This window comes from Papaver somniferum, chromosome 10, assembly GCF_003573695.1.
Source record: "Papaver somniferum cultivar HN1 chromosome 10, ASM357369v1, whole genome shotgun sequence".
Classification (NCBI taxonomy): Eukaryota; Viridiplantae; Streptophyta; class Magnoliopsida; order Ranunculales; family Papaveraceae; genus Papaver; species Papaver somniferum.
In genome coordinates, this window is record NC_039367.1 from 71,580,901 (window position 1) to 71,592,742 (window position 11,842).

The following is an 11,842-nucleotide window of genomic DNA, read 5'->3' on the forward strand; positions in this document are numbered from 1 at the left end:
CGATCCCGAAGGAGGTACCTTCGTGATCGTTGAGACCTGTCACCCCGCTGGCGAACCTTGGCCAGAGGATTCCCAGACGGTGGGGGCCGAGGCAACGTTCTAGGATATGGGGTTAAAAATTTACACACACCCATTCCGTCGACCCGTTGCCTTAAGATTGGTTGGGTATCTCTTTCTGCTGGGTGCCTTCCCCCTGGTCTTACACTTATGGACACTGACGGGGGAGCCCTGAGAGATTGTAGATTAACTACTTTCCCCAATATTGTCGATAGGTTTAGTGATACATAAAGCTTGTTTGATTGATAGGTTGAGGCCTGCAATTCCTCGTCCAGAGATAGAAACATGTGAGTGGTCAGCTCCCTTCTTCTTCTGGTACCCTTCACGCAGTTGCAAGGCTGCGTTGCCCTATGGGAAGTATGGTTTGAGCCACTTAGCATTCCAAGGATGCGGAGGACTCGCCTTTCAGATTACGAAGGTAGTAGGAACCGCTTCCCGCAATATCATGTATTATAAAAGGTCCTCCCCACGTAGGTGCTAACTTTCCCCATCTCTTCTCTCGTTGATACTGTGGGATTGTTCTCAACACATACTGCCCTCTACAAAATTCCGAGCTTTACCTTTTTGTTGTACTCCCTTGCAGTCTTCGTTGATAATTTTCCATCTTGTAATGCTGCTTCCCTTCTTCTTCTAGTCGTCCAATCTCTCTAACATCATGTCTGTTGTGAGATTTTTCTCCCACGCTTCGGTCTTTGTGGTTGGCATGAGTATTCCGTAGGGATGACTGCTTCAGCTCCATAAGTGAGAAGAAACGGGGATTCCCCGTGGCGGATCTTCGCGTTGTCCTGTATGCCCATAACACATTGTGCAGCTGTTCACACCATCTCCCTTTATGCTCGTCTAATTGTTTTTTGAGTATAAGGGCGAGGGTCTTGTTGGTAGCTTCCGCTTGCCGTTGCTTTGAGGGTATATGGGGGTGGACTTGTTCTTTTTCTTGAAAGTATCGAAGAGCATGTCTATATTTTTCCCCTGTAATTGTTTACCATTATCAGATACAATTTCAGCGGGTATACCGAATCTGCAAATGATGTTCTGGAATATGAAAGTAAACACATCCACGTCTCTGATCCTGGCCAAGGCCTTAGCCTCCACCCATTTACTGAAGTAGTCCGTGGCTACTATCAAAAATCGTCTTTTCCCTGATCCTTCGATGAAAGGCCCGACGATGTCTACGCCCCATTTTGCAAATGGCCACGGGCTATCGACGGAGTTTAACATTGTTGCCGGCGCGTGGATCTTTTTGGCGAAGCGCTGACATTCTTCACACGTCGGGACATCCTCGCGGCATCCTGTATCATTGTCGGCCAGTAATATCCTTGCGTTTTTGCTTTGTCAGCTAGTGATCTCATGCCGCTATGATTCCCCGCGTCACCATAATGGATATCATTTAGAATTCGATGCCCCTCTTTCCGGGACAAGCAACGTAGTAATGGTCCAGGAAGGATTTCTTGTACAGGACCCCATCCCGAAGATCATATCTTCCTACTTTGGAGAGTATCTTCCTAGCTTGTTTCTGATCCGCAGGTAAGCTTCCTTTTCGAGAAAGGCATGGATCATCACTCTCCAGTCATCTTCGTTGCTGAAGTCTTCGTCTTGATTTGCTCTTGACAGGATATCTTCTTCGTCAAAGTCGTTATGGATGTCTTCTCCTACCTGGTCTTCGATATTTTCTTCCACTGTATCTTGATTGGTAGCGAAGGAGAATTGAGATGCAATCGAAGGCTCGTATACCCTTGCTATTTTAATAGCTTCGACGTTTTTATCCCTCAGCATGGATGATATATATGCTAGGGCATCCGCGTGCCTGAGGTCCCTTCTGCATAAGTGCCGGAACTTATGTTCGGGATTTGCGATGCCAATGTTTGGACCAAGGCCATGTAAGCTGAGAGGGTGTCATCGTACACATTATACTCGAGCCCTATTTGCCGTATGACAAGCTGCGAATCACTTGTCAGCCTTACATCGGTTACCCCCATCTCTATTATTATACGGAGGGCATGTACGACAGCTTCGTATTCAACGATGTTGTTGGTATGCTCTTTGAATTCTAACCTAAGTGCCTGTATAATCCTTTCTCCGGTTGGGGTGATATGACAATGCCTATTCCTGCTCCTTCCTTATTTTTGGATCCGTCGACGAAGACTTCCCATTGTCTTTGACTCGCAGGTTCGAGGATATCCATTGGATCCTTGTTTTCTTCCTCGGCTTCTGGTATTCCCTTAATCTCTTCGTCGTTGTCAAGGGGGAGGTCTGCTAAGAAATCCGCCAGAACTTGGGACTTCCGAGAATGTTGAATTTCATGAATGATGTTGAATTGGTCCAGATGGGTGTTCCATTTGGCTATTCGGCCCACTTTTCCCGTGCTTTTGAGGACTGCTTCCAATGGTGCTTTGCATGGGACCCTGACGAGGTGAGTTAGGAAGTAGGTTCTCAGTTTTGAGTAGCCCATACCAATGCGAGGATGAGCTGTTCATCTTGTATAGTTCCTTTCCGCAGAATTGAGGGTCTTGCTGACGTAATAGATAGGTTGTTCTATCTTTGTATTGGTTTTGACCAACACTGCGCTGACTGCGTCTTCTGTTGCTGCTATGTACAATGCCAAAACCTCATCAGGATCTGGCTTCTGCAGGATCGGGATTGAGGCTAGGTGTTCTTTGATTTTTTGGAATGCTTCCTCGCATTCAACGGTCCATTCGAACCTGCTCCCTTTTTTGAGAATATTGAAGAAATGTTTGCATTTGTCCGAGGACGGGCAATAAATCTGCCCAAAGCTGCTATGGATCCATTGAGTTTCTGTACTTCCTTTAAATTCTTTGGGGACGGCATCTCTACTATGGCTTGAATCTTTGCTGGGTCTACCTCGATGCCCCTTTTTGTTACCAGATACCCGAGGAATTTCCCCGAGGTGACACCGAAAGTACATTTCTCCGGATTCACTTTCATGTGATGTTTTCTCATTGCTTCGAAGATATTCCTCAGATCCTGGTGGTGATCTTTGCGCAGCTTGCTTTTGACGAGCATGTCGTCAACGTAGACTTCTAAGGTTCCTCCAATCCATGGCTTGAAGATAGCATCGACCATCTTTGGTATGTTGCCCCTGCGTTTCGAAGTCCGAAGGGCATTCTAGTGTAGCAATAAAGGCCATGTGGGGTGTAGAACGCTGTGTGTGGCTGATCTTCTTCTGCCAGGGCTACTTGGTTGTAGCCAGAATGTCCATCCATGAATGACAGTTCTTCATATCCTTCTACTGCTTCTACCAGCTGATCTATGCTCGGCAGGGGATAGCTGTCCTTTGGACATGCCTTGTTGAGATTAGTAAAGTCGATGCATATTCTAACCCCTCCATTTTTCTTAGGAACAATGACCATGTTGGAGATCCAGGTAGGGTACTTGACTTCCTTGATAAATCCTGCGTCTAGTAGTTTCCGAAGTTCTGTTTCTACTGCCTCATGATACTCTGGAGCTACTTTTCGTATTTTCTGCCTGAACGGGGGCGTGCCCGGTTTGATGCGTAGCTCGTGTTGGATTACTTTTGGGTCAATCCCCGGCATATCTCCTAGCTTCCAGGCGAACACATCCGCGTATTCCTTAAGTAATTTGGTTAAAGAATCTCTCTTCCTTCGTCCATTATGGTCCCTATTTTGATCATCTTCGGGTTTCTTCCGTTCCTATGTTGATTTCTTTTACGGGCTCCACTGGTGTGAACACAGGCTTCGGATTTCCGAGGACTGGGACGTTCTTTAATTGCTATTTAGCGTGTTTCTGTTCTTCGCTGGTTGTTGAAGTACTTGTCTGTGCTTAGGACATTATCATCTTTCGTCAAGCCCTTCCCTGTAGTTTCCTTGAGGAACAGGTCTATGGCCTTCTCTTTCGCGGTTTCTTTATTTTTTACTCTTCGGATTTTTCGCTGCTCTTCTTGCTCGTTGTTGATATGATCCTGAGTGGCCTGGCACTCTCTCGTAGTGACCCGATCTCCCTTGATTTCCATTACTCCCTCAGGTGTTGGAAATCTGAGATATTGGTGGTACGTTGCCGCAACTCCTTTGAGTTTATGTATCCATTTTCGTCCAATAATGCGTTGTAGGGGGAAGGGGTGTCCACCACACTGAATCGGGTTTCTAGTTTCATGGGCCCTGCGTTAACCTGCAACACGATGTCTCCCAAGGGCTTCGTGGGTGCTCCATTGAATCCGTAGATGGTGTAATAAGAGGTCATTAACTGTTCATCATGGAGCTTCATCCGTTTGAATGCATCGTAAAATAGGACGTTTACGGAGCTTCCCCCGTCTATGAGGATCTTTTTGAGGTTACATCCAGCTACTGGTAGTGTTAGGACCAAGGGATCGTTATGGTCTTCCATATCTTCTTCGATATCTCGGCATCGAAGATGATAGGAGATTCCATCCATCTTCGTGCTCGTCCACCTCTATCCCATCGACCTTATACAATTCGCAGCGGTCTTCGAATTGCTTCCGTAACCTCTTTCCTATCTGCGCTGTAAGTGAGGGCCCTGTGGCTTCGGAACACGAGATGGTGTTGATTGTGGTTTTTCCGGAAGTTGGACTGGTTTGGTTCGCTTGGATCTATCCTCGGTAATCCTTTCGTACGTAATGTTTGAGCTCTCCCGCATCAATTAATTTTTGGATCATTATTTTAAGGTTCTTGCACTTTTCGGTCTGGTGTCCGTTGAAACAATGATATTCACAGTAATCTTTAGACTTCTCGGATCTCGGGGGCTGCTTTCCCTTAGACCATGGCCACTCCAGGTTTTCCCTCCCTTTGATCTCTCGTAGGATACGAGCATAGCTAGCGTTGAGTTTCGTGTAAACTTGATCTTCGAATTTTCGGTCACCTGTTCTTCGTTCATCCCTTCGTTCCTTCCTATCTTCGTGAGGTCTCTCCACTGAGCAACTCCTTTTGGCCCCATTGGTTTGTTCCTGAATTGGTGCGGTGAGATCTCTGCGGATATGCCCTCGGGTTTTCCCGTTGAATTTCTTCAAGTCGAGCGTGCTTTTCGATAATTATTCGAAGATCTCCCTCTGTCTTAGGCACGCTTCCATGAATTCAACAAATAGGGGACTCATTCGGTCTAATCCCCATTTGTAGCAATTGATGCTTACCACTGGGTCCACGCTCCCTATGGCTTGGCAGATCTTGTGCCATCTGTTAGTGTACTCCCTCGTGGTTTCCTTGTAGCCAATCGCTAGTGAAAAGAGCTTATCCATTCCGGTGTTTACAGTCTTGTTGTACATGTATGTTCTTAAGAATTTCTCTGCGAGTTGGTCGTATGAGTGGATGGAGTTGGTGGCAGATTATCAACCATGATAATGCCGATCCCTTCAGGCTTGACGGGAAGTATCTGCAGAGTACGGCGTCGTTCTGACCCCATCTAGCTAAGACACGGTTGTAGTACCGAATATGTGCAGCAGGGTCGCTGGATCCATCATAGCATTCGAACGTTGGGACAGGGCATTTCAGTGGAATAGGGGTGTTGGCCAAGCGATGAGTTAAGGGCGTAGAGTTAGCTTCTCTCATGACCTCTTCTAACCTCCCCCCGCCTTGTCTATTTTTAATTGCCTGATCTCGGCCATCATCTCATCTCGTAGCTCTTCCATCGCGCGGTGGTGCCCTAAGTTCTTCTGCTCGTTACCGTCTGATTCTCCGTCGTCATAATCCGGGTCGGATACGCTACTTCCCCTAGTCGCGTCTCCATTAGCCGCTATGACGACTCTACGTCTCGGTTTGGCTCTGGTGCTTTGGAATTTGCTTCATCAAGTTGTTGGCTGGTCTTCGTGCTTAGAGCAATCCGCCTTTAAATCTTGATTTTCTCTGGCCAACAGGCTACAGCATCTGCGTAAACCTGCTGGCTCTTCTTCAGTTCTCAAGCTCAGCCATCAGTCGATGTGATTGGTTGGACCCCTGATTGGGAGTCCCAGCGCGTGCCACTACGGCCATGGTGCCGCCTTCCTCTACGGTCTGCACTAAAGGTGGCAGAGGTTCAGCTTCGGTTGCTGGCATTTCCAAATCGGGGTGAGTGCCCCTCTGCGGTGCTAGAGCCGCCGGTATGGTTTGATTTTGATCATTTGTTGGTGGCATTCCAAAGTTGGAAGGTGCACGGGTTGGAATGTTCTGGATTCATCCACCCTTTCTCTTGGTTGATGAAGTTGATTCATAGCGCAAGTTTTGCTAGCCTCTGCAGCCTTCGGGACTACCGCAGCCGCACCGTACTTTGTCGCCGCTGCTCTGAGAGCCGCGCTGCAACTGAATTAGCGTTCATAGGTGAAGTGATTTCCGCAGTATCTTGCCTTTGACTGGTCATTTTAGCTTTGTCTCCTTTCTGCTTGCTTCGGGTGATGACCGGGGTTGTCCTGGGTGTTTCCTTTGACAAAGCTTTGGATTTTCCTGCTTCCTGCGTCTTTTCCATCACGGGTCCTTTTGTCGACAATGAATCTCGCAGAAACTCGCCTTCTTTACTCACAATCGTTCTTTCTGCACAAGGAATTTCAAACAGCGAAAAACGGGAATATCCGCGTGAATCGGGTTAGTTGGCGAAATATCTTCTTCCAGGAGAGGATTAATACATACGAGTTACAATACACGGGTTAAAGTTTTATTAAAGAGATCCTTTTAAAAATGCAAGTAGATCCTTTAAAAAACTACGAAAACCCCCCTGAGAGACGGTTCGCACGAGATCTAAAGAAAAACGTAAATCCATGGATCAAAACAATAAATCTTATCGAAGATAATGGTGGTTTTTGAATATAATAAGTTAACAAATGATCTATACGGTCCGAGCTATAAATCAGAGCAATCATATGCCAGTTTAAAATGAAATCACAGGACAAGATAAATCTTTTACCGGGACGAAGTCCCTGTTTCTAGCGCCAAATTGTGAACACAAATCACGAAGGCATCCGAATGCTCACAACCAATCATCGTAATCTAGAGTGATTTGTGATGATGATATCTAGTGTTGATTCCTTGGCTCAAAACCTTCGGGTTTATCACAGCCTCATCTAACAACTCCATGCGGGGTTTGCGCACGGGATATAGGTAAAAACAAACAACGTAGTAAAGATCCATGGGGTTAGGCAAATATAAAGTGCTGAAATATAAACAAGACCGAGGTTTACGTGGTTCAGCACTAAGGCCTACGTCCACGGGGTTTGTTGTTTCACTATGTTCTTCACGGTTACAAGAGTAGTCGAATGACTTTTGGGTTTACATGTATTTTCTCTTCTAAAGGATAAAATGATGAGTGCCAAATATTGTATAATTTATCCCTTTTGTTGGCATTTAACTCATCTTTTGCGCAGTAATTCTACATTTTATCCCATATTCTGTAGTTTCATTGTTTCAAGATAAATATTGTTTCTTACTTAATTTTGCATTTTTAGGTAATAAATAAAGTTTGATGAATTGCGGAGCGAAAAGAGAAGAAAAGTAGTGAAAAGCCGGGAGGAATTACACAAGGAAGCCGCGAAGAATGGTTCGTGGCACAAGACAAAAGGCTAGAAGTGGGCGTGAAGAGGAAGATTTGTTCTTAAAGAAGATTGGCTTGGCATACCCAAGGCCCAAAAACCCTCACCCAAACCCATTTTCTATATCCAAGCCCGTCTCGGATTTCAGCCGTCAGATCGAAGCATTTCAGCATCCTACGGTCGCTCCTATGCCGTGCATCAAATCCCGATGATTCCGCTAAACACTACAAACACCTAACCGAATCTCGCACCGTAGACTTCGTTGTATTTTACATCCTACGGTCGCTACAAGCTGCTTCTTTCTTAGCCGTCCGATCCACCTACCATCTCCATATCCAGCGGCTTCAGCTCGTGGTACACCATCTTGATACACCCGCCTAACACACTAATACTCGAACCCTATGACCTAGCCAAAAAGCTCCCTACCCTAACCATATCGACCTCCACCTTCTTCTTCCTCTCCCCTCTCTGCAACAGAACACCATACCCTGCCGTACCACCACCTATTCCACTTCCACAACACCACTACCTACACCAACTACCACCAACTCCACCATCTCCATCATTACCCGACACGACCCATCCCCTAATCGAAGCGCTTTAACCTCTCTCACCAACTGACATAGGTGAGGGTTGATAAAACACCTCAAATTAGGGAGCAATTGTAACGATTGGGAGCAGGAGAAGAACCGAGAGAGCAGAGAAGACATGGGGCGACGCAATTCAAAGTTTTGGTGAGTAAATTTGGAGATTGAAAACCTAATTTCAATTCTAGGGTTTCGGAAAATTGGGTATTTGGTGATATAAATAGGGGGTGATGTAGAGGGGTGAGGGGGATGATCTCTGGACTAGCCAGAAAACATTTTGTTCTGTTTTATTTCACAATTTCAATTTCAGTTATTGCATGACAGTTGATAGTGAATGTATATGATGTTTTGATTTTTATCTTCAATGTTGAGAATGTTGTTTCAAATTAGCATAGGTGATGAATGTTGATGCTGTTAACAGTTTTTCATGACTAAGTTACTGCAGCTAAGGCTCAGATGAAACCTTAGTGCATTGTTGGAGATGAATTGCTAGGTTAGAGCTTAATGCTTGTTTTTCTTGAGCAATGGGAGAGATTAGTGCTCATCTGTGTGCTTGTGATGATGTACTGTCAAAAGACAGTCAATGCTAGGAGCACATTAGTTGAGCAAGCTGATTTCTTTCATTCCAATTGTATGCTTAGGGTCTTAATTTCAACCTAGAACTACATTGTTTGGCTAGGACACCAAGGTGGATTCTAAGCCATTAGCTTAGCCACAATTCCTTTCTTCAGTCACTACAAATTCCAGCTCTGCTTTTATTCACTGCTTAGTTACTTTCCTTTACGTTTGCTTAGTTCTTGCATTTTGAAGCTGTGTGCACTGAAGTCAGTGCACAATCACCCTGCCCTTGGCTTACAGCCTTGGTTCCTTGCTGTTGTTATTTTATATCATCTGCCATCTAATCCTTGCTGTGCTGCCATCTTGTGTTAACTGTTTTAGTTCTTGTATCTGCCTCATCCATCACGCTCACTGCATAGTGCTTTGCACCCATTGATAGCTTAGGAAAATTCTTGTATGCTCCCGCTCCCTGTGGACTAACTCTTTCTTATCCCTATATATAAAGCTTGACCTTGTATACTGCAAGTTTTGTGTGTTTTCCATTTCCACACCAGTTTTTGGCGCCGCTGCCGGGGAGCTGGCTGCCATATTTTGAAGTTTCATTGCTGTTCTGTGGCCTTGTTGTGCTTGAGCTGTTGTGGCCTTGCTGTGCTTGAAGTGCTGAGATCATTGCATCTTGTTCACTTGCAGGTGTTGTTGGAGCTGGTGCTAGGAGAGCTGCCTGACTGGTGCAGCTCTGTTGCTGGAGCTGTGCTGTATTTTTGTTGTTGTTGCTGTTGCTGTATTGAGTGCTGCTGTTGCGGCTAAGCCAAAGCAACTGGGCTGCCAACTGAAGCTGCTGGGCTCTGCCTTCTACTGGTGGGCTTGTACTTCTCTGAACTGGGCTTCACCAACTTCAACTGAACTGGGCTTGCCAAGTGTTGCTGGGCTCGTGGTCTTCTGTGAGCTGGGCTTCGTTGCTGCTGCTGCTGGGCTCTGTTCCACCTGTTGTTGCTGGGCTTGAGCGTGAGCTGCTTAGGACGATCCTAAAGCCCAACTGGGCTGTGCAACTAAAAGGGGACCAAAAGCCTATTTTTGGGCTTCCCTCCAAAAATCAAGTAAGCCTAACCCATGAGTTAACCCACTTGGGCCTCATTTAAATTCAAATTCGGGCTTGTAATAATTAATTTAATTATTTATTTGGGATTGTAATAATTTTTATTTTTCCTTTATTTTCTTTTTCTTTTTCTTTTTCTTTGGGACTGTAATTATTTTTTGTCTTTATTTTCTTTTATTTTTTTTCTTTTTCTTTTTCTTTTTTTATGGGCTTGTCTTAATTATTATTATTGTTTTTATTTTCTTTTATGGGTTGTGCTAATTTATGCTAGGTTTAGTTCAAAAATTTTCCAAAGCCCAATTTTAAACCAAAAAAAACCAAAATCCCTTGTTAGTCCAACACCCATTCAAAACCAAATCTTCGTAACCCTTGTGGGCCAAATTGTTTCCGATTGCTCTGTCTGACCAACATGTTAGTTGAGGTACCTACAGGACATGATGTGACCTATAGAGACCAAACAAACAGACTTGTTAGAATTAATCAAGAAGAACCTATCGAAATTCTAGTTCTGAGGTAGACAGTCCCAGATCAACCAAACAATGGGAGAACCCCGTACCCTCAAGGATTATATGTACCCAACTAGAGCCAGTCAACCTTCTTGTATTGTGCTACCCGAGGCTATAATGGCCATTATGAGCTGAAATCAGCACAATACAGATGCTTCCTATTTTTAGAGGTGTTGAGAATGAAAACCCGTACCACCACGTGAGAGAATTCGAGGAAATTTGTGGAACTCTGCGTTTCACTCAAATGTCCGACGAAACCCTAAAGTTAAGGCTCTTTCCTTTCTCCCTGAAAGATAAGGCAAAGGCCTGGCTTATGCTTTACAGCCTCAATCCATCATGACATGGGATGACCTCATAAAGGAGTTTTTCAAAAAGTTTTTCCCGAATCACAAGACTGCGACAATTCGTCAAAGTCTGAATAGCTTTGTGCAATTAGAGGGTGAGACCTTAGCTAGATACTGGAGAGATTCAATGAATTATTGCTCCAATGTCCCCATCATGGTTTTGAAAAATGGAGACTTGTGCAAATTTTGTATGAAGGTCTAGATGTGTCCACCCGAACAACGGTTGAGTCGATGTGTAATGGTCTATTCGTAGACAAAACTGCTGATGCGTCTTGGGACTTCTTGATTGAAGTAGCTGAAAAGACGCAACAGTGGGAATCCATCCGTGAACCCAGAAAGACTACATCCGAAGCAAGGCTTTTAGGATTGAAGCAGATTTCGAGGGAAGAGCAAACATGGCATCAATAGTTAGGAGATTAGAAGAGTTAGAACTACATAAAAATTCAAAACCTTCCACCACTACTCTCCGAGAACATGTCGCTTCGTCTGTATGTGCCGCTTGTAACGATCCCAACCATCAATTCCAAAATTGTCCCGATTTGCTTGCAGTCCAGGAATCTAGGCTTGAACAGGCACATGCCATGTTTCAAAAACAAGCATAACCCTATTCACAGACCTACAATCCAGGATGGAGAAACCACCCTAACTTTTCATGGTCCAAAGGACCCACTCAGGGAGGACCATCTCAACCCAATCAGAGCTATCAAAACAATCAGGGATATCAGAACAATCAAGGTTATCAACACCCGAGAAACCCTCAACAACAATCAAACTCTCAACAACAATCATATCCTCAACACAATACCGACAAGAGATTATCCACCCTAGAGGAATGTTCCAGAGTCTGGTGCAAAGTCAGAAAAATCTTGATCAAAAGATGGTCAAATCTGTGATTCCATAGAGAGAGAAAAGGGTAAACTTCCGAGCCAACCCCAACAAAATCCAAAGAGGATATTTCAAACAGGCACACATCCTGCACTGAAACCTCACCCGATCAAGTCCATGCCATTACCACCCTCCGAAGTGGTAAAGTCATCGAGAACAACGTGGGCGAACCTAATGAATCTGATACAAATTCCACGCTGTCTCCACAACCCCAGAAAACCAAAGAATCTGAGCAAGTTGGAAACTGACAATTCTACTGCTGTGAATGTCCCTTTGCCAACTCATCTCTCCTGTTGCCCCATTTCCTCAAGATTGATCTATCAACAGAA